The 24,719-nt window shown below is 39.3% G+C and overlaps 1 pseudogene; it reads left to right on the top strand.

Moving 5' to 3' along the window:
* Positions 1–24,719, top strand: part of LOC138310106 (monocarboxylate transporter 9-like) — a 34,524-nt pseudogene that overhangs the window by 4,901 nt on the left and 4,904 nt on the right.

The raw sequence follows: 24,719 nt of genomic DNA, 5'->3' as shown, positions 1-24,719 counted from the left end.
TTCACTACATCATTCAAATTTCTGAAACTGTCCGAATGGTTCATATACCTTGCTTGTCAATGCAGCGAATTCCCTACATCATCTGAAATATTGAGATACAAAAAATCCATGGCCTTTCAATGTAGCGAATTCCCTACATCCTACAATGTTCTGAAAAGGTATGAAAAATCATATAACTAACGTTTTAATTTAAGCGCATTCTCTACATCACTACAAAGTCCGAAAGTTTCGTTTAGATGGATTTTCAATGATGTTATTGTTATATTTCATATCATTTTCATAATTTATACACATGTATGCAAAATGTGGGTTAACAAAGTCAGCTTTAAATCTTGAAGTATTTATCAACAATCAATTCCCCGAAATTTAAATTAGAAATTGCAAAAGCTATAATTGAGGGATGTTCAATCTTTGTACAATGCTAACAACTGCAATTTGCATATCTGAGTAAATATCTACATCACAAAGAATTATGTTTTCTCTACTATTTTGTTGAAAAATGTATCAAACAACAAACGAATATGTTTACATTTCATTATCTGTACTTAAATCAATCCAATGTTTCTTAAATATTTCCATGTATGTACAATAATTAACAATAAATGTATTGCTTTGTAATTTAATCAAAATAATTCATATATGATTAAGAATATGCTAGTTTCAGTTTTGTTGTCAAATTAAATATCCGATCTTGTAAAATCAAGTAAGTAGATATATATGAGATATATTTCCATTATTCCCATTTTACTTGTCTTGCAAAATATAGCATATATGCACTAAAAATGGAATTTGAATTTGGTTCTAGTGTCGTTAAGGGTTGCTAAAATCCGTGTTACCCATGTTATCTTGTAGTTGGGATCGAATTCATATCTGTCACTTTCCAAGTTTAGTTTTTTTTCGTTATGCTGATGTTTTTGGTGTCTGTAAATTTTCTCATTATTTTGTTTTTCCCATATTGATCCTCCTCTTCTCCCGGAAACAAGCACACCAAGGTATACTGTCTGGTTTGCATACTACGATACCAAGATATCCTGAAAAGTAGATAAAATTGTTTAATTTCATTTCATTTTCACCTAATGATATCAAGTAAACACTCTACTGATTATTGAGACAGTATTGTAGTCTTTTCATAATGTCTTCAATGGTGGTTAATTTGGCGTTTTGAATGATTGGTCTCACATTAGTAAACAAGAGGCGCAGAGGGTCTGTATCCCTCCCGTGTTTATTTCTTACTTATTATAAAAAAAAACTCAATAGCAAAGCAAGAATGACTCCATGATTTGTTTTATTTTGAATCCCAACCACATAACGATGCTTTTTAATATCATATGACTATGAGTGTTATTAGATGCTTAGTTTCAGAGAAGAATTTGTATACATGAAAATAGCCAAATTGACCCTTTTGGCCCAACCTCTCAGGCCCTCGGGGTCAGCCCCCACCATTTTTAGCTCACCTGGTCCGAAGGACCGAGGTGAGCTTATGGGATACCGCAGCGTCCGGCGTCCGTCAACAATCGACTTCTTCACCATAACCGCTGGTCAGATTTCAACAAAATTACTGGTAGCATCCTTATGGGCTACTAACTGAAAATTGTACAAATGATGGGGGCTGAGGGGCGGGGCAAAAAGGGGTCAATTTGGCTATTTCCATATAAACGACTTCTCTGAAACCAAGCATGGGATAGCACCCATAATGCAATGGTAGCATCCTTATTGGGTAGGGATTCAAAATTGTACAAATGATTGGGCTGACCCCCCGGGGGCCTGAGGGGCGGGGTCAAAAGGGTCAATTTGGCTATTTCCATATAAACGACTTCTTCTCTGAAACCAAGCTTGGAATAGCACCCATAATGCAGTGGTAGCATCCTTATAGGGTGGGGATTCAAATTGTACAAATGATGGGGCTAGGGGGCCTGAGGGGCGGGGTCAAAAGGGGTCAATTTGGCTATTTCCATATCAACGACTTCTTCTCTGAAACCAAGCATGGAATAGCACCCATAATGCAATGGTAGCATCCTTATAAGGTGGGGATCCAAAATTGTACAAATGATGGGGCTGATCCCCCGGGGGCCTGAGGGGCGGGGTCAAAAGGGGTCAATTTGGCTATTTCCATATAAACGACTTCTCTCTGAAACCAAGCATGAGATAGCACTCATAATGCAATGGTAGTATCGTTATAGGGTGGGGATTCAAAATTGTACAAATGATAGGGCTTACCTCCGGGGGGCATGAGGGGCAGGGTCAATTTGGCAATTTCCATATAAACGACTTCTTCTCTGAAACCAAGCATGAGACAGCACTCATAATGCAATGGTAGCATCATTATAGGGTGGGGATTCAAAATTGTACAAATGATAGGGCTGACCCCCTGGGGGCCTGAGGGGCGGGGTCAAAAGGGGTCAATTTGGCTATATTTCCATTTAAACGACTTCTCTGAAACCAAGCATGGGATAGCACCTATAATACAATGGTAGCATCCTTATAGGGTGGGTATTCCAAATTGTGCAAACGATAGGACTGACCCCCACGGGGCCTGAGGGGCATGGTCAATTTAGCTATTTCCATATAAATGACTTTTCTCTGCAACTTAACATGGGATTACGCTCATAATGCAATGGTTACATCCTTATAGGGTTTGGATTCAAAATTTTGCAAATGATGGAGCTGACCCCCCGGGGTCCTGAAGGGTGGGGTCAATTTAGCTATTTCCATATAAACGACTTCTTCTCTGCAACTAAGCATGGAAGAGCACTCATAATGCAATGGAAGCATCCTTATAGGGTTGGAATCTGAAATTGTACAAATGATTGGGCTGACCCCCCGGGGGCCTGAGGGGCGGGGTCAAAAGGGGTCAATTTGGCTATTTCCATATAAACGACTTCTTCTCTGAAACCAAGCTTGGAATAGCACCCATAATGCAATGGTAGCATCCTTATAGGGTGGGGATTCAAATTGTACAAATGATGGGGCTAGGGGGCCTGAGGGGCGGGGTCAAAAGGGGTCAATTTGGCTATTTCCATATCAACGACTTCTTCTCTGAAACCAAGCATGGAATAGCACCCATAATGCAATGGTAGCATCCTTATAGGGTGGGGATTCAAAATTGTACAAATGATGGGGCTATCCCCCGGGGGCCTGAGGGGCGGGGTCAAAAGGGGTCAATTTGGCTATTTCCATATAAACGACTTCTCTGAAACCAAGCATGAGATAGCACTCATAATGCAATGGTAGTATCGTTATAGGGTGGGGATTCAAAATTGTACAAATGATAGGGCTTACCTCCGGGGGGCATGAGGGGCAGGGTCAATTTGGCAATTTCCATATAAACGACTTCTTCTCTGAAACCAAGCATGAGACAGCACTCATAATGCAATGGTAGCATCATTATAGGGTGGGGATTCAAAATTGTACAAATGATAGGGCTGACCCCCTGGGGGCCTGAGGGGCGGGGTCAAAAGGGGTCAATTTGGCTATATTTCCATTTAAACGACTTCTCTGAAACCAAGCATGGGATAGCACCTATAATACAATGGTAGCATCCTTATAGGGTGGGTATTCCGAAATTGTGGGGCATGGTCAAAGCTATTTCCATATAAATGGCAACTTAACATGGGTGGAGCTACATGGGGTCAATTTATAGGGGCCTGAGGGGGTCAATAAACGACTTCTTCTCTGCTATTTCCATATAAACGTACAAATGATCTTCGGGGTCTGCAACTAATCAACGACATGGAATAGCACCATAATGCAATGGTAGCATCCTTATAGGGTTTGGATTCAAAATTTTGCAAATGATGGGGCTGACCCCCCGGGGTCCTGATGGGGTCAATTTAGCTATTTCCATATAAACGACATCTTCTCTGCAACTAGCATGGTTGGCAATCAATGAAGCATTGTACAAATCTTGAAATTGTACAAATGGGGCTGACCCCTGGGGCCTTAGACGGCAATAGATGCGGGGTCAAAAAGGTCAAATTAGGCTACTATTTTCATATAAATTACTTCGTTTCTGAACCTATGTATTGGATAGCATATTTGTATGTTATCAATAGCATCATTGTATGGTTGTGATTCAAAATTAAACTTTGGGAGTCAATTTTGCTAATTTTTTCTAATTGTCAGAGTCTTTGTGATAATTACAAAAAAAAAACCAGAGTGAGCGATACAGGCCCTCTGGGCCTCTTGTTACAATTTTGAATCCTAACCCTAAAGGATGCGCTACCCTATGCTAAGTTTCAGAGAAGTTGTGTATATGAAATAGCCAAATTGACCCTTTTTGTTCCCGCCCATAAAGACCTCGGGGATTAGCCCCACCATTTGTACAATTTTGAATACTAACCCTATAAGGATGCTACCATTGCATTATGAGTGTCATCCAATGCTTTGTTTCAGAGGAGAAGACATTTAAGTAAAAAAAAGCCAAAATATACTCTTTTTGCCCCGCCCTTAAGGCCCCCAGGGGGTAAGCCCGACCAGTCAAATTTTGTCAAATTCCGACCGGCGGTTATTGGAAAAGTCGATTGTTGACGGACGGTCGTTACGGTATTGCATAATATTTCTGCAATATGGTTTTACATACATAGATATGTACATAGTTGGTCTCAGCAGGTTTTGTACTTTCTGTGGTTACCTCCTTGGCTTGTTCTTTGCCTCGTTCAATCTGTGCAAACAATTCATGAAAATAAACAAAAGACTCCAAATATTGCTTACCAATATGTTTCATGAGGTTTTTTAGCCCACCATCATCAGATGGCCGCCAGGCAGCCATCTTGGATTTTGATAGTTAAAGTTTGTTACCGCTATTTCTCAGAAAGTACTGAAGGGATCTTTCTCAAAATTTCATATGTAGGTTCCCCTAGGACACTAGTTGTGCATATTGCATTTTGGGACTGATCGGTCAAATAAGATGGCCGACCAGCCGCCATCTTGGATTTTGATAGTTAAAGTTTGTTCAGAAAGTACTGAAGGGATCTTTCTCAAATTTCATATGTAGGTTCCCCTAGGACCCTAGTAGTGCATATTGCATTTTGGGACTGATCGGTCAACAAGATGGCCGCCAGGTAGCCATCTCGGATTTTGATAGTTAAAGTTTTGTTACCGCTATTTCTCAGAAAGCACTGAAGGGATCTTTCTCAAATTTCATATGTAGGTTCCCCTAGGACCCTTGTTGTGCATATTGTATTTTGGGACTGATCGGTCAACAAGATGGCCGCCAGGCAGCCATCTTGGATTTTGATAGTTAAAGTTTGTTACCCGCTATTTCTCATAAAGTATTGAAGGGATCTTTCTCAAATTTCATATGTAGGTTCCCGTAGGACCCTAGTTGTGCATATTGCATTTTGGGACTGATCGGTCAACAAGATGGCCGACCAGCCGCCATCTTGAATTTTCGATAGTTAAAACGTTGTTACCGCTAATTCTCAGAAAGTACTGAAGGGATCTTTCTCAAATTTCATATGTAGGTTCCCCTACTACCCCAGTTGTGCATATTGCATTTTGGGACTGATCGGTCAACAAGATGGCCGACCGGTGGCCATCTTGGATTTTGATAGTTAAAGTTTGTTACCGCTATTTCTCAGAAAGTATTGAAGGGATTGTTCTCAAATTTCATATGTAGGTTCCTCTAGGACCCTAGTTCTGCATATTACATTTTGGGACTGATCGGTCAACAAGATGGCCGACCAGCAGCCATCTTGGATTTTGATAGTAAAAGTTTGCTACGGCTATTTCTCAGAAAGTATTGAAGGGATTGTTCTCAAATTTCATATGTAGGTTCCCCTAGGACCCTAGTAGTGCATATTGCATTTTGGGACTGATCAGTCAACAAGATGGCTGCCAGGTAGCCATCTTGGATTTTGATAGTTAAAGTTTGTTACCGCTATTTCTCAGAAAGCACTGAAGGGATCTTTCTCAAATTTCATATGTAGGTTCCCCTAGGACCCCAGTTGTGCATATTGCATTTTGGGACTGATCGGTCAACAAGATAGCCGCCAGGTAGCCATCTTGGATTTTGATAGTTAAAGTTTGTTACCGCTATTTCTCAGAAAGTACCGAAGGGATCTTTCTCAAATTTCATATGTAGGTTCCCCTAGGACCCCAGTTGTGCATATTGCATTTTGGGACTGATCGGTCAACAAGATGGCCGACCAGCCGCCATCTTGAATTTCGATAGTTAAACGTTGTTACCGCTAATTCTACGAAAGTACTGAAGGGATCTTTCTCAAATTTCATATGTAGGTTCCCTACTACCCCAGTTGTGCATATTGCATTTTGGGACTGATCGGTCAACAAGATGGCCGACCGGTGGCCATCTTGGATTTTTGATAGTTAAAGTTTGTTACCGCTATTTCTCAGAAAGTATTGAAGGGATTGTTCTCAAATTTCATATGTAGGTTCCCTCTAGTGACCCTAGTAGTGCATATTACATTTTGGGACTGATCGGTCAACAAGATGGCCGACCAGCAGCCATCTTGGATTTTGATAGTTAAAAGTTTGCTACCGCTATTTCTCAGAAAGTACTGAAGGGATTGTTTCTCAAATTTCATATGTAGGTTCCCCTAGGACCCTAGTTGTGCATATTGCATTTTGGGACTGATCGGTCAACAAGATAGCCGCCAGGTAGCCATCTTGGATTTTGATAGTTAAAGTTTGTTACCGCTATTTCTCAGAAAGTACTGAAGGGATCTTTCTCAAATTTCATATGTAGGTTCCCCTAGGACCCCAGTTGTGCATATTGCATTTTGGGACTGATCGGTCAACAAGATGGCCGACTGGTGGCCATCTTGGATTTTGATAGTTAAAGTTTGTTACCGCTATTTCTCAGAAAGTATTGAAGGGATTGTTCTCAAATATCATATGTAGGTTCCTCTAGGACCCTAGTTCTGCCCTATTGCATTTTGCGAACCACCATCTTGGATTTTGATAGTTTAAAAGTTTGAAAAGCAGAAAAAAGAAGTGTAAGTTTGAAAAGCAGAGAAAAGATCCCTCTTTCATTTGTCAGACATAGATCAATCTTTGGTGGGCGCCAAGATCCCTCAGGGATCTCTTGTTTTTATATTGAAATTAAATAAATAAAACAATTATATTTTGGGAAAAAAACTTGCGTTCTTTTCATATTTTAGTAACATATTAAGTTAAGGAGAGGTATAACTTTGAGCCGTCACTTTGTGTGAAGCAAAATAGTTTGCATGAAGATAGGCTCAGCTGCATATTGTATGCTGTTCAGAATTTTAAATTTCTGGGTTCATGGTAATTTCAGAGGTCAAAGATCGAAGATGAAAATTCACATTCAAGTCACTGTGACCTTTTTTTTTTTATTTTTCATCAGTTTTCAGAACTGACCTTCACAAGCCCAATATTTACAGTGAGAACGGCAAAATCATTACTATTATAATATCTAATTAATTAAAAACTCTAACAATGAAAATGTGAATTTTCACCCTTTGACCTTTGACTTCTGAAATTACCATGTGCCAAGAAAGAATCAAATATTTTGATTTAATAGCATACAATATGAAATTATTTTATCTAATAGGTGCTATTTGGTTTTTGTTGTAAAAATAAAGCCCAGAAAAATAGGACATAAGTGAAACCCCTCCTTTCTTAAATTATTTTTTTATGTTATATTTGAGGTTTTTAATCAAACTGTTAACACATTTATTTTTCGGCTATTACAACTATTTCAAAACCAATTTGCATAGGTAACTGTTGTGGTAGTCAATTACACGTGAATACATGAAAGAGTGTTTGATTTAATCCACAGCCGTATAACAAACATTACTTGATGAATACAATCATTATACTAATAGCATTAGTATTGTATTTATGAAATGGTACCATTGTGCACAACCTTCTTCGGCCTTTTTTTCGCACATATGTCCTTTTTGTTCTTTTTTCTGTCGAATCTATCGAATGAGAAAGTCAATTTTGTGATGTAATTGTTAACATGGATTTTAATGATACCCGTTAATAATCAATTACAATTTAATTCGCTGAACTATCTAAATATAAGAAAATTAAAATAACTTGATAAAATAAATTCGATGAATAATAACTATATAGGTTATGGACAATGAAATGTCATCGATATGAAATTGATGATGTGAACCCACTAATAGAAAATGAAACAAAATATGCCTTACGAAAACACAATATGACAGCAATTTTGACCCTCAGTATTATCAATACATATTCTATTGAGAATAGTTTCCAAGGATTGCGTTGATGGTTGAAAATAAAAAAAGAATATGCATGCAATGTTATTTGAAACAAAACAAAATGGTTAGTGGAATACTAAATTCCTTATTGTTGACGATAAAGGGGTTCAAATAAAATGTCTTCCATACCCAACCAATACACATTTAATTTTGGAACAACCATATTTTCACTATGCCAGATGAGCATTAATTTACCAAGATTTGTTATGTATGTTACAGAATTAGTTTACACTATAAATGTTATTAATAATAAAAAAAAATAATTTCAACTACCTGCCTTGTCTTAGTTGATGTCTGTGTTGACATAGCAACGTCCCGCTCTAAATCAACTATCTGTTCTTATGCTTGCTCATCTCCTCCTGCTAAGGAAAAAATAGCTGTTTATACACTTTTAAGCATCAACATTGTTTTATATTTACCAATAAATGTAGTGTTCATGTTTTGTCGTCCAATATTCTTGTTGTCAATAATTGTGAATTTCACATTTTGAGAACGATGGACAACAAGATGGCCGACAATCAGCCATCTTGCATTTTGATAATTAATCGTTATATTTGTTACTGTTATTTTAAAAGGGTTTTCCTGAGGACTCTACCTGTGTATATTGCATTTCTAAGACCGATTTGTTTTAAACTTGATGTATATTTGCACAATATTTCAGAAAGTAGTAAAAGGATCCCTCAGAAATATCATATGTAGGTTCTCCTTGGTCCTTACAGTTTCGATGATTTTATTTTGTAATATACCTGTGAATCAGAGAATTGGAGTTCTGGATACATATCCATTTCGTAACATAGTAAATCCAAAAAGCATTATGCACAACATATTAAAGACCCAAACGAAAGCATGCCTTTATTATAGCTTTCAAATTATTACATGGTTAGTCATGTGAATTGCGTTTAGGTTATTGGGAAATGGGTATAATTCTTTCAATACTGTAATAATATGAATACCTCTGCTGTCACACAAAGTTTCTACACAGAAAATACTTCATTCTGCAGAGTGCTGCAAGCCAACTTTCATTCGCGTGCGATTTATTTTCGCAAATTTCGCGATCCCAATAAATTCACAAAAGTTTATCTCCGCAGATTAATATCTAAATCATCTATATGTATTGATAGGAATAATTGTCACGAACTTGTTTTGAAATGGAAATCGTGAAATGTTATTGCTGCGAAAGAAAGTGGGTTTACAGTACTTTGACATAATTTATCGATATAATTTGATATATTAAGCAAAAGCTTATGTCTCTTGTTGTTAACCAAAGTGATAATAATGCCTTTCCCTGTCCTTTCTAAGTCTGTAAATGCTGCAAAGAAAAACGAAAAATAGAGCGTGGTGCATAGATAAACATTGATCATTATTATAGTGTCTTTGTTTTTAATATTTGTCGTACCACACTCATCATTGAATTGCAGCAAGGGGGTAATCAGGTGCCCAGCCTTGCGCAATGACAATGAGGCTGACATACTGTCATACTTCCAAGAGGAGAACATTCCGGTCTCTCATGTTAAACGCATCATGACGAGAAAAAGTGGGAGCTTGGTCCCAACACACACTTTTATCTTAACATCCGCTACACCAACATTACCACAGAGCGTAACTGTTGGACACCAACGTTACAATGTCACTGTCTACATCCCTAATCCATTGAGGTGCCGTAACTGCCAGAGGTACGACCATCATGAGAGCAATTGTAGACGGAAAATGGTATGTCAGTACTGTGGCCGTGAAGGTCACGACGAAAAAGACGAATGTGACATTGTCAACCGTCACTGCGTCAATTGCGGGGGTGACCATGCTGCGTCTGCTCGCACCTGTCCTGCCTGGACTCGGGAGAGGGAGATATTACGGGTCAAATATACCCAAGGTGTCTCTTTCCCCGAGGCTCGGAGGATAGTCGAGCGTTCAGACCTGAATGTGGCAACCTATGCTCAGATAACCCGCGCAAAGACGCCTGTTGACAGTGTCACCGTCAAACATGCGTCGGTCCAGGCCTTGGTTGACAAGCCTAACTGGGACAATGATGTCCCAGATATGGCTGATGCTAAGGCCTGTAAAGTAATCATTGGGGACCCGAACAGGTTCAAGTCGGGTCCATCTAAGCCACAACACAAACCACAACAAAATCCACCTGCTGGGCCACCTGGAGCTAAAACGCCAATCCCACCGGCGTCTCCAGGACTTACACAACACCAAATTCAAACACCGAACATTAGAAAAAAAGTTACCGCCGCTCGTCATAGACGTGCTACATCTTCACCGTCTATTGACGTTAAAAAACTCCCCGATAAAGCAAAGCGTCCAGCAAATACACCACCGCAGGAGCAACGCCAGACCAAAACCACCAAGGTAAAGCTGGCGAGGCTCCCTGCACTAAAACAACAAACCCAGTAAGGGATCAGATGACCCTATCCTTGGACGGAACATCTATGATGTTCTATCGGACGACAGCGAGTTTGGTGACAACACATATATCGCCACCAAACAACCTGCTTCATGTAGTCCTGTCGGTCCGACAAACTATCCTCAAGGATCAATATAGAGACAAAACACTATCATACAATGGAACATACGCGGATTTAAAGCGAACATAGAAGAATTAAAACATCTTATACAAACAAAAAACCCATCCATATTCTGCCTTCAAGAAATAATGCTGAAAGACACCATCAATCTCCGACAATTTACACTATACACCAAAACTCAAACAACAGGTGGCCGCCCATCAGGTGGTGTGGCGGTGGCGGTGCATAAAAACGTTCCTCACAGACACATTCAGCTAGATACCACCTTGCAAGCTGTTGCTATAAGCGCAACTCTTCACCGAAAAAATAACAGTCTGTTCTATATATTTACCTCCAAATACTCCATTTAGTTGTGATGAACTGAGTAACATCGTATCACAACTACCAGTGCCATATATTATCATGGGTGACTTTAACGGTCATAATAGCCTCTGGGGCTCCCCAGGCACTGACGATAGAGGTAGACGTATCGAAGAGTTTATCAATAAAAACAGCTTATGTCTTTATAACACCAATGCCCCAACATATTTGCACCCTGCCTCTGGCTCGCTTACCCACATTGATCTATCGTTGTGCCATCCATCAATTCTTCTGGATTATGATTGGAGGGTCAACGATGATCTTTGTGGAAGCGATCACTTTCCAATTATATTAAAAAACATAGGGTCACCAAAACTTGAGGAGCCGATTCCTCGTTGGAATTTACATAAGGCGGACTGGGTTCAATTTAAAAATTTGTGCGCAGAGGAGCTCATTGAGGATAAATTTTTGAACCTCGATGACCCCATTAAAATTTTCACAGAAGCGCTCACTTCTATCGCTACAAAAACCATACCAAAATCCGTGCCAAAACCAACAAAGTTTCGTCTCTCAAATGATTCATTTATCAATAGATCTGGTAGAAATTCCGCTCTGAGGCGGTACTTGGCTTCGCCAACCGTCTCAAACTATAACAATTTTAAAATTTGGAGAGCAAAAGCTCGAAGGTCTATCAAATCCGACAAGAAAAGTACTTGGAAAGAGTACGTCTCAAAAATTAATTCCAATACATCTTCGAAGAAAGTTTGGGAAATGATTGGTAAAATCAGTGGGAAAAGAAAAGCAACACCATCCTCCCACCTCATTAACAACAATAAGATATTTTCTTCAAAATCCGAAATAGCTGACGCCTTTGCCAAAAATTTTGCTAAAAATTCATCCATCAAAAATCATTCCAAAAAATTTAAAAAATTTAAAAAGGAAAAGAGACGTCTTAATTTTAAATCCTCCAATAGTGAAAGTTACAATAGGCCTTTCGAGATACCAGAATTGCTCGAGTCCCTTGAGAAATCAAAGGACTCGGCAGCTGGACCAGACGAAATTCCATATATGTTTTTAAAACAATTACCAGACTCTTCACTAAAATGTCTTTTAACTATATTTAATCAAGTTTACTCTTCTGGCAAAATTCCCGAGTCTTGGAAGGAATCTACTATTATACCCCTTCCGAAGCCCGGGAAAGATGCTACTGATACCAATAACTATCGTCCTATTTCATTGACGAGTTGTATTTGTAAAACTCTAGAACGTATGATAAATACCAGATTAGTTTGGTTCCTGGAATCAAACAATATTTTAAGTCCTTTGCAAAGCGGCTTTAGAAACCGCAGGGGAACGGTAGACCACTTAGTTAGACTAGAAACATTTATACGAGAAGCATTTGCCAAGAAAGAACATCTTGTGGCCGTATTCTTTGACCTTGAAAAGGCATACGACACAACTTGGCAATATGGAATCATGAACGATCTCCATGATATCGGTATACGTGGTAATTTGCCAAAGTTTATATCAAATTTTATATCTGACAGGCATTTCAAAGTTCGAACGGGTTCAACTTATTCAGAAACAGAAACACAGGAGATGGGCGTCCCTCAGGGTGGTATCTTGTCCGTCACACTTTTTGGACTAAAAATTAACAGCATAACCAAATGTCTTGGCCAATCTACGGAAGGGTCTCTATTTGTGGATGATTTCTTGATCTGTTACAGATCAAAAAACATGCACACTATAGAACGGCAACTACAACAATGTTTAGGCAAATTACAAAATTGGGCTGACGAAAATGGCTTTAGATTTTCAAGATCAAAAACTGTCTGTATGCACTTCTGTCAAAAACGAAAACCACACAATGATCCTGACCTCACACTCAATGGAATTAAAATTCCAGTAGTTGAACAAACTAAATTTCTTGGACTAATATTTGATTCGAAACTGTCCTTTGTTCCACATATCAAACATCTGAAGGATAAGTGCTCGAAGGCGCTGAACATTCTACGAGTTCTTTCCCATTCTGATTGGGGTGCAGACCGTGAAATGCTTCTACGTATCTATCGGGCACTTATAAGATCAAAACTTGACTACGGCTCTATTGTCTATGGATCGGCTCGCAGCTCCTATCTACAGATGCTTGACCCTATACAGAATCAGGGACTGCGTCTCGCACTTGGAGCTTTTCGAACAACACCTGTGAAGAGTCTCCATGTGGAAGCTAATGAGCCATCTCTAGACGATCGACGAAAGAAATTATCCTTACAGTATGCTGCTCAACTGAAATCCAACCCCAAAAATCCTGCATTTAACCTTTTATTCAATCCACAATATCAAGAAATATTTACACAAAATCAAAAGCTCATACCAACATTTGGCATCAGAATTTCAAAATTGTTGCTGGAACTTAATATAACTTTCGACACCATTGACGAGTACACCGTATCGGATGTACCACCATGGCTCATTCAAACACCTGATATCAATTTATCTCTACATGAGAGGGCAAAATCCAGTGCATTACCCGAAGAACACAAATCCTCCTTTCGGGAGTGCATTAGGGCTTTCCCTGACCATGTTCAGATCTACACTGACGGATCAAAAGATGGTGATAATGTTGCGGCAGCATGCTGTACATCTAATCACTGCTCCTCTATCCGACTCCCGGATATTGCCTCCATTTTCTCTGCGGAAGCATGTGCTATCGGTCTGGCGCTTGACCATATCGAAGAACACCGCATTGAAAAGGCAATCATCTGTTCAGACTCTCTTTCGGTTCTTCAGGCTTTGAAATCAAGAAGCCCTAGAAATACTCTAATCCAAAATCTTTTAATCCGAACATTTCGATTATCTTCTAAAACTCAAATTACTTATCTCTGGATTCCCAGTCATGTGGGTATAAAGGGGAATGAACAGGCTGATAAAGCAGCTAAGACTGCTCTTCGCCTAGCACAAACAGATTTGAAACTACCATACACCGACATCAAACCTTCAATTCAGTCAGCCATCAAACACCATTGGCAACAAAGGTGGTCTACCGAAACAAACAATAAACTGTTTAAAATTCAACCTACACTTAATCCTAAACTGTCCAGTCGGAGAGACCGCAGAGAGGAAGTTGTTCTCTCCCGGCTCCGAACTGGACACACATATTTTACACATTCCTATCTATTGAGAGGGGAGGATCCTCCTACATGCCATGCATGTGATTCTCCTCTCACAGTGGAGCATATTTTATTGCATTGTATTGATTTTAAACACATACGAGATAAATACTACGATGTCTCCGACATGTACACTTTGTTTCATGCCGTGAGACATAATCGTATTTTTAATTATCTCAAAGAGATCGGTATTTTAAGCAAAATATGAACGTTTTCTCATCATATCATCGTATCAACTCAACATTTCATCGTTTCATCAACATTGTGCATGAGTTTTCTCATGTGTTTTAGCCAAATTTATTTTATCCCATGCAAACCTTTTTTTTATCAAATTAACGTTTACAATCTGTGTTTTAGTCCTTACTTGCTTTTTCTTACCCTGAACTTTTATCCTGATATTAATGCATGACTTGTAGTTTGGCCCTAAATGACCTTAGTTGTCGATGGGCCGTAAAACTCAAACAAACAAACAAAAACAAACAAAATTGTCGTATGACAAAATGTATGTCTTTGCATGTCCTTTCTTGTATACTCATAATGTTGTTTTTATCCTTCAAAATAACCGCCAAATGGGCCATTTCGTAAAATATCTATATAAACCAACAGATTTTTGTTTGTTTGTTTGATTTATTAACGTCCTATTAACAGCTATGGTCATGTAAAGACAGCCTCCCATGTATGCGGTGTGTTGCGTGTATGTTGTGCGAGGTGAGTGTACTGGGAGACTGCGGTATGTTCGTGTTGTGTCTTCTTGTAAAGTAAACCAACAGAAGTCTTTTTTAAAAAAAAGTGTATTTATAAAGTCTATTTGGAAATCTCAAGACTATTTGGTGATAGTTCTAAACGAGACTTCAACAATATTGAAACCTTAGAGGTGTGCTTCCTTAATTATCACATGCAGCAGACTGGTTGGGCTAGATTCTTGAGCTTCAATTTTCATTCTACGATTCCTTGCCCTGATATATATAAAAAAAACAATCATATAAATGTTTGTCATTTCTGTTTTTCATACTATAACTATCAGGACAAGGACCTATGTTGCGCCTTCACATATGAACTTTGATAATTATCCCTTCAGAACTTGCTAAGAAACAGCAAACTGCAATTATTAGAAATAATGATGGTTGTCGTTCAGCATCAATGTTGGCGACTCAATACCAACATACAATACGCACCACTAGGGTACTAATAGAACATGTATATGAGATATGAGATAGATCCATTCAATACTTCCTGAGAAATAGCGGTAATAAACTTCATGTATCAAAATCCAATATGGCAGTCATTCGCTCATCTTATTGATTAATAGATTGCAATTTCAAATTTGAGAATTCCGTGTCCCTGTAAAACCTCTAAAATATTCATTTGATCTATCCGGTTCTGACATTTTCGATGAACCAAATTTCAATTTACTATAATTGTAAAGTTTGTAGTTAAGATTACCTGTAAACGTGCACTACTCTCCTGGCTAGAAGTGTCAACATCGATTTCCTCAATATTTCTCTTTTCCTGTAAGTCTCTAAATTAAGTTTGAATTATGACTTATATTAGAACATATTAAATCATACTGAAGCAACTTAACTTTCTCTTCTTCCCCTTTCTCATCTTTTTATAGAAGTGACAACTTTTGAAGTTGATTTAAGTCTCAACATTTGATTAAGAATTTTGATTTTGACAAAAAATGAGTTTCAAATGGCAACACAAAGTAAATGGATTTGCATCTACCGTTGTTTCAATTTCATTTCCCGATTTCACTTCATCACTAACATCGTCTTCTTTTTGTTCTAAACGGTGTCTGGAAAATAAATTTACTTGGAATTAAAAATGTATGTAAGCAAAACGAAGGGGTTGATTTGTCATAATTAAAAATGTAATGACATACAAGTCATCTATGTGGTAGCAGTTTATGAATTAATGTAAATTAGTTCTAATTGTCATATCATATCAATCAGAATTAAGTTGACGTGTTGTTTAATTAACAAAAATTATAGGTGTAGGTATGAAATTGAAAAAAAAAAACATTCGATCTAGTTGGTAATACAGTGACAAAGCTATTTTGCGATTTACCTTTTGGGACAAATCCTTGGAAATCTTTCATTCCTTTAAGTCCATTAGCTAGTTATTCCAGCAGGCTCCTTTGCATCTGTTTGGATACCCTTGTTAATTCTTTTATATGGTTCGACTTTAAACAATCTCGGGGGCGGTCTTTGATGCCTCGAATGCATTTAAACTGACAAGCAGCTTCCCAGTTCTCCTCTTTATAGTTTGTTTGTTTGTTTGTTTGATTAATTAACGTCCTATTAACAGCTATGGTCATGTAAGGACGGCCTCCCATGTATGAGGTGCGTTGCGTGTATGTTGTGCGATGTGCGTCTTTCGGGAGACTGCGGTATATTCATGTTGTGTCTTCTTGTATAGTGGAACTGTTGCCTTTTTAGCTCACCTGGTCCGAAGGACCAAGGTGAGCTTATGCCATACCGTGGCGTCCGGCGTCCGTCGTCCGTCGTCCGTCCGTCGTCCGTCCGTCCGTCCGTCCGTCCGTCCGTCAACAATCGACTTCTTCTCCCATAACCGCTGGTCGGATTTCAACAAAATTTGACTGGTAGCATCCTTATGGGCTACTAACTGAAAATTGTACAAATGATGGGGCTGACCCCCCAGGGGCCTGAGAGAGGCGGGGCCAAAAGGGGTCAATTTGGCTATTTCCATATAAACGACTTCTTCTCTGAAACCAAGCATGGGATAGCACCCATAATGCAATGGTAGCATCCTTATAGGGTGGGGGATTCAAAATTGTACAAATGATGGGGCTGACCCCCCGGGGGCCTGAGGGGCGGGGTCAAATGGGGTCAAGTTGGCTATTTCCATATAAACGACTTCTTCTCTGAAACCAAGCATGGGATAGCACCCATAATGCAATGGTAGCATCCTTATAGGGTGGGGATTCAAAATTGTACAAATGATGTGGCTGACCCCCCGGGGGCCTGAGGGGCGGGGTCAAATGGGGTCAATTTGGCTATTTCCATATAAAAGACTTCTTCTCTGAAACTAAGCATGAGATAGCACTCATAATGCAATGGTAGTATCGTTATAGGGTAGGGATTAAAAATTGTACAAATGATGTGGCTGACCCCCCCGGGGGCCTGAGGGGCGGGGTCAAATGGGGTCAATTTGGCTATTTCCATATAAACGACTTCTTCTCTGAAACCAAGCATTGGATAGCACCCATAATGCAATGGTAGCATCCTTATAGGGTGGGGATTCAAAATTGTACAAATGATGGGGCTGACCCCCCCGGGGCCTGAGGGGCGGTGTCAAATGGGGTCAATTTGGCTATTTCCATATAAACGACTTCTTCTCTGAAACTAAGCATGAGATAGCACTCATAATGCAATGGTAGTATCTTTATAGGTTGGGGGATTCAAAATTGTACAAATGATGTGGCTGACCCCCCGGGGGGCCTGAGGGGCGGGGTCAAAAGGGTTTCAATTTGGCTATTTCCATATAAACGACTTCTTCTCTGAAACCAAGCATGGGATAGCACCCATAATGCAATGATAGCATCCTTATAGGATGGGGATTCAAAATTGTACAAATGATGGGGCTGACCCCCAGGGGGCCTGAGGGGCGGGGTCAAAAGGGGCCAATTTGGCTATTTTCCATATAAACGACTTCTTCTCTGAAACTAAGCATGGTATAGCACCCATAATGCAATGGTAGCATCTTTATAGGGTGGGGATTCAAAATTGTGAAAATGATGGGGGCTGACCCCCAGGGGGCCTGAGGGGCGGGGTCGAAAGTGGCCAATTTGGCTCTTTCCATATAAACGACTTCTTCTCTGAAACTAAGCACGGTATAGCACCCATAATACAATGGTAGTATCCTTATAGTGTGGGGATTCAAAATTGTGCAAGTGATAGGGCTAACCCCCCGGGGGCCTGAGGGGCGGGGTCAAAAGTGGTCAATTTCCATATAAAATGACTTTTTTCTCTGCAACTTAACATGGGATTACGCTCATAATGCAATGGTTTTACATCCTTATAGGGTTTGGATTCAAAATTTTGCAAATGATGGGGCTGACCCCCCGGGGGCCTGAAGGGTGGGGTCAAAAGGGGTCAATTTAGCTATTTCCATATAAACGACTTCTTCTCTGCAACTAAAGAATGGAAGAGCACTTATAATGCAATGGTAGCATCCTTATAGGGCTGGGATTTGAAATTGTACAAATGATAGGGCTGACCCCCGGGGCCTTAGACGGCAAATAGATGCGAGGCAAAAGGTCAATTAGGCTACTATTTTCATATAAATATACTTTGTCTCTTGAACCTATGTATTGGGATAGCATATTTGTATGGTATCAATAGCATCAATTGTATGGTTGTGATTCAAATTAAAACTTTGGGAGTCAATTTGCTTATTTTTCTAATTGTCAGAGTCTTGTGATAATTACTAACAAAAAACCAGGTGAGGCGATACAGGCCCTCTGGGCCTCTTGTTTAACAGTGCTATATCACTTGAGGCATGCCGCCGAAGACACCAAGCAACACACCCCACCCGGTCACATTATACTGAGACAACTGGGCGAACCAGTCGTCCCACTCCCTGTGTGCTGAGCGCTAAACAGGAGCAGAAACTACCACTTTTAGATAGACTTTGGTGTGTCTCGGCCAGGAGAACAGAACCCAGAGGCCTTCCTCACAGGGGCGATTTATAGGATGATCCACGTGCAGTTGCATGCGGTTTTTTTAATATGCAGATCTTTACACCGAAAATTGTATTGACGTTTTTTCGGAAAGGGAAATAAATATCTAGATTCAGTTATACAACAGTGAACAAGGGCACAATTGGCCCGAATCGCTCACCTGCAATCTGGTAATCATGCATGGTCCATACTTAAAGATGCTCCACCGCCGACGGAGCATAAATGAAATTCATCATTTGAACAATAATTGGTGTTTAATTGTGTATATAAATGCCTAATTAACACAAAAAACTAATTTATTTTGCCTTTGTTGCGTGCGCAATCATTACTTCATTCTATATAATATATAGTGCCACGGAATTTTTTCGGGATGCAATTAATTATTTTTCATATTTTTTGACTTGAAGTAAAATCAGAAGCTCAAACTTTTGAATGGTGGTAATGGTGTAAAGTAAGTTACTTTTTTAAACTGAGGAAAAATACAAAATCGTCTGCTCCTGTTTTTGATAGTGAAAAAATACCATTTGTCAGCGGTGGAGCATCTTTAACAAATAGAGTAAATAAGAATTTATATCATCTCTAAGCACATTAGAGGCCCTTTTGTTATTAAAGAGAGGTCGTTTAAAGATATTAGCCTATTTGACCCCTGTGACCTTGAATGAAGGTAGGTCATTCTCTAGAACAATATTGGTAGCCCTTGATCCCAGCTTGCCACAAGCCCAATATCAGGTCCCTCACTTTTGGCCTTTAGTTGAGCGTTCGCCACTGTGAGGAAGGCTCTGGGTTCTGTCCACTGGCCGAGAAACACCAAAGTCTAGCGCTAAGCATACAGGGAGTGGGACGACTGGTTTGCCCGTTGTCAGTGTAATGTAACCAAGTGGGGTGTATTGTCTGGTGTCTTCGGCGGCATGCTTCAGTGATATAGCACTTCAAAAAGGGCAACAGTTCCACTATACAAAAAGACACAACATGAATATACCACAGTCTCCCAAAACATGCACCTCGCACAACATACACACAACACACCGCATACATAAGAGGCCGTCCTTACATGATCATAGCTGTTAATAGGACGTTAATTAATCAAACAAATAAACAAATCAACTCGTTTATTTAACTATTTAGTGTGTCTATAGTCTTGCGCAGGGGAGTTACCATTTCGTCCAAAGCTTCGCGGACGATAGTGTTGATGGATTCTTTAAGAAGAGGAGTAAGGGCATCAACCAGTGCGGGAGCTAACGCCAGGGCTGCACTTTCAGCGAAATCTGTGTCTTGTGATTGGTTGCATAGAAGCCGGCCTGGGCGTGTTACTATTGAGCTGGTTGCGTTTGTTACATGACGAAGGAGTCAACATTTAAACATATTTTAGAAATATCTGGAAATGATTTTTTTACATGTTAAGAGACTTCGAGATATGGCCTGCGAGGTTTTTAAGATAGTTAACAAGATCTCTCCTGAATATGTCAAGGACTTGATAAAAATCAAACAATCATCTTTTTATAATTTCAGACAAGACAGAAAAGCAGACATCAAAAGAACTAACACGGTTAAGTATGGTCATAAATCATTTTCTTTTGAGGCCGCTCGGGTATGGAACAGTCTTCCAAATGAATTCCGAAGAGTTGAGAACTTTTCGCAGTTTAAAAGACTGATTCACACCTGGGACGGCCAGATTTTTCAGTGGGCCATTTGTCTGTCTTTTGCAGAATAACCGCTATTCTTCTTCTTAAATACAGGAAATGGTAGAATCACATACTCTTCATAGACGGAAAGGTCTCTTGAGGTCTTTTACAAAAATTGTGAATTATATGATCCGGGGGTCTCACGTTTCGCCCTGGGGAGGGGGTCAAGTTTACTAAAGTTTATATAGGGAAAACACATTTATGAGCATTTTTGCTTAATTTTCATAGAAATCGAGTCAAACTTGTTTAGAATTATTAGCCTGAGATATAACATTTTAATATTATGTCTATATTGGTTGTCAACCCCATGTGGCAGAGGGGCGGGGCCAAAAGGGGCAAATAGGCTTAAACTTTAAAAATCTTCTTAAATACTGGAAATGGTTGAATCAAATACTCGTCAAAGATGGACAGGTCTTAGGTGTTTTTTATGTCAATTGTGAATTATATGACCCTTGGGTCTCAGGTTTCCCCCTGGGGAGGGGGTTAAGTTTACTGTAGTTTATATAGGGAAAACACATTTTTGAGCATTATTTAGTCATTATAATAGAATATTAGTCAATTGTAGTCAGAAATATCCCTATGTGATGGCCATTGATTCTTATTACCAAATTTTCCATGACTGATCCCCAGTGGCCTTAAGGGCGGGGCCAAAACGGGTCAAATAGGCTAAAACTTCAAAAATCTTCTTCTGAAATTCTGGAACTAGTAGAATCAAACACTCTGCATAGATGGGAAGGTCTTAAAGTCCTTTACAAAAATTGTGAATAACATGACCCTGGGGTCTCATGTTTCCCTCTGGGGAGGGGGTCAAGTTTACTTTAGTTTATATAGGAAAAAACACATTTATGAACATTATTTGCCTATTTGTCATAGGAAATAAGTCAAACTCGGTTAGAATTATTAGTAGTTTGAAATAGCATTTTAACATCAGATCCATATTGGTAATGGCCGACCTCCAGGGGCCAGAGCCAAAAGGGGTCAAAATTGTAATTTCAAAAATTTCTTTTTGAATTCACAGATTTGATGGAACCAGATACTCTTGATAGATTGGGAGGTCTTAAGCCCTTTACAAAAATTTCATGGCCCTGGGATCTCAGATTTTACCCTGGGGAGGGGGTCAAATTTACTATAGTTTTTATCGGAAAATCACATTTAGAAAAATTATTTACTTAGTTTTCATAGGATATAGTCAATCTGGGTTAGAAGTGTTAGCCTGAGATAGCATTTTAACATCATATCCATATCGGTCCGGGGCCGACCCCCAGGGGCCAAAAGGGGTCAAAATGGATAACATTTCAAAAATCTTTCTTCTGAATTCACAGATTTGATGGAACCAAATATTTATCAAATCACTGACTGCCTTCAAGGGCCTGATGGCAAATATAAAGTGTTTATATGCATTTCTTTGTTTCATTCTGTATCTGAACTCAGGTGACCGTTAAGGCCCAAGGGCCTCTTGTTCGTTTATTTATCGCTAGTCAAAAAGCTATGTTTATGACACTTTGTCTTTATATAATATGGTCCTTAATTTTGCTTTTTACGATCTCAAATTAAAATGTTTCCTTTTAACTCACACTATAGAAGTGTATAATCAGGTGCTTATGGATACCGCAGCGTCCGGCGTCCGTCAACAATCGACTTCTTCTCCATAACCGCTGGTCGGATTTCAACAAAATTTGACTGGTAGCATCCTTATGGGCTACTTACTGAAAATTGTACAAATGATGGGGCTGAGGGGATGGGCCAAAAGGGGTCAATTTGGCTATTTCCATATAAACGACTTCTCTTAAATCAAACATGGGATAGTACCCATAATGCAATGGTAGCATCCTTATAGGGTAGGGATTCAAAATTGTACAAATGATGGGGCTGACCTCCCGGGGGCCCGAGGGGCGGGGTCAATTTGGCTATTTCCATATAAACGACTTCTTCTCTGAAACCAAGCATGGGATACCACCCATAATGCAATGGTAGCATCCTTATAGGGTGGGGATTCAAAATTGTACAAATGATGGGGCTGACCCCCCGGGGGCCTGAGGGGCGGGGTCAATTTGGTTATTTCGATATAAACGACTTCTTCTCTGAAACCAAGCATGATATAGCACTCATAATGCAATGGTAGTATCGTTATAGGGTTTGGATTCAAAATTGTACAAATGATAGGGCTGACCCCCGGGGTGCCTGAGGGGCGGGGTCAAAAGGGGTCAATTTGGCTATTTCCATATAAACGACTTCTTCTCTGAAACCAAGCATGAGACAGCACTCATAATGCAATGGTAGCAACGTTATAGGGTGGGGATTCAAAATTGTACAAATGATAGGGCTTACCCCCTGGGGGCCTGAGGGGCGGGGGCAAAAGGGGTCAATTTGGCTATTTCCATTTAAACCACTTCTTCTCTGAAACCAAGCATAGGAAAGCACCCATAATGCAATGGTAGCATCTTTATGGGGTGGGTATTTCAAAGTGTGGAAATGATAGGACTGACCCCCCGGGGCCTGAGGGGCGTGGTCAAAAGTGGTCAATTTCCAAATAAAACACTTCTTCTCTGCAACTTAATATGGGATTACCCTCCTAATGCAATGGTTACATCCTTATAGGGTTTGGATTCAAAATTTTACAAATGATGGGGCTGACCCCCGGGGGCCTGAAGGGTGGGGTCAACAGGGGTCAATTTAGCTATTTCCATATAAACGACTTCTTCTCTGCAACTAAGCATGGAAGAGCACTCATAATGCAATGGTAGCATCCATATAGGGTTGGAATTTGAAATTGTACAAATGATAAGGCTGACCCCCGGGGCCTTAGACGGCAATAGATGCGGGGTCAAAAAGGTCAATTAGGCTACTATTTTCATATAAATTACTTTGTCTCTGAATCTGTGTATTGGATAGCATATTTGTATGGTATCAATAGCATCATTGTATGGTTGTGATTCAAAATTAATCTTGGGAGTCAATTTTGCCTATTTTTCTAATTGTCAGAGTCTTTGTGATAATTACTTAAAAAAACCAGGTGAGCGATACAGGCCCTCTGGGCCTCTTGTTACTTTTTGCTATGTTAGCATGTATGTATATTACACTGATCTGATAGTGTTTTAATCCCTACCTTTATTAACACTTTGTTTGTTTGTTTGTTTGTTTGATTAATTAACGTCCTATTAACAGCCAAGGTTTATTAACACAGTGTTTGTAAAAATTCGAGTGTTCATGTTTAACTAACGTCTTTGTTTTTTACCCTTTAATTTCAGTTATATATATATATATAAAATATTCTTGTGATTTTCCTTATTTTAATATAATCTTTATGTTGTAAACAATGCATATATATATGCTATTGTTTGTCGCGATAATAGCTCACAAGAGCTAATGTTATTTGTAAGAAATATGCGACTATAAATAAAATTTATTTTATTGTATTGTGACGAGGCCATTTTCTCGGAATCACTTTGTCTATAGGCCTTATAGCTCAGATTATGGTTTTGGGGCGAGTTCGTAAATGACACAATGACTGAGTCGAGAGAGATCAAATCACTCGCTTAGATATATAAGTGATCTTATTTAGACTGCTAGGTTGCATAAAATGGTAACAAAAATACACACAATCATTGATTTTTCAGTACTCTTGGTAGGCGAGAAGTTATTTATAGAATATCACCACTCACATAGCAATTTGAGAACAATCCCTCAGGACCGGGAAATCACACAGCCAATCTGGTGTCCGCCATCTTGAATAATCACAGGTTTGGTATTATTATTATTATTTGTTTTAAGTCAACTAAGACGAAGTCTCAAATGATCTATTCTAATCGCTTTTTTCCCGGCGTCGTACAGAAATAATAGTACATTGTCAACTTCTTCTCCAAAACCACTGAACCAAATTTGTTGACACATTGCAGCAACCTTCAATGGCCAATTTTCAACCCAAATTGTGAAGTATGTGGTTCTAAATCAAACGTTTGACATGTATGTCTTTTGTGTTGTTGGTTTTTTTTTTTTTTTTTTTTTGGGGGGGGGGGGGGGGGGTCTTTCATTTTCGACAAAAATACAGGATATAATACCGAATTTTTGTTTGAAGACGTCCAATATATTGATCGTAATTTTTTAGAATCATATAATTATGT

This window comes from Argopecten irradians, chromosome 16 (assembly GCF_041381155.1).
Source record: "Argopecten irradians isolate NY chromosome 16, Ai_NY, whole genome shotgun sequence".
In the NCBI taxonomy this organism is placed as follows: domain Eukaryota; kingdom Metazoa; phylum Mollusca; class Bivalvia; order Pectinida; family Pectinidae; genus Argopecten; species Argopecten irradians.
The sequence above is the reverse complement of the archived record's forward strand: the minus strand, read 5'-3'. Positions and strand labels throughout refer to the sequence as shown.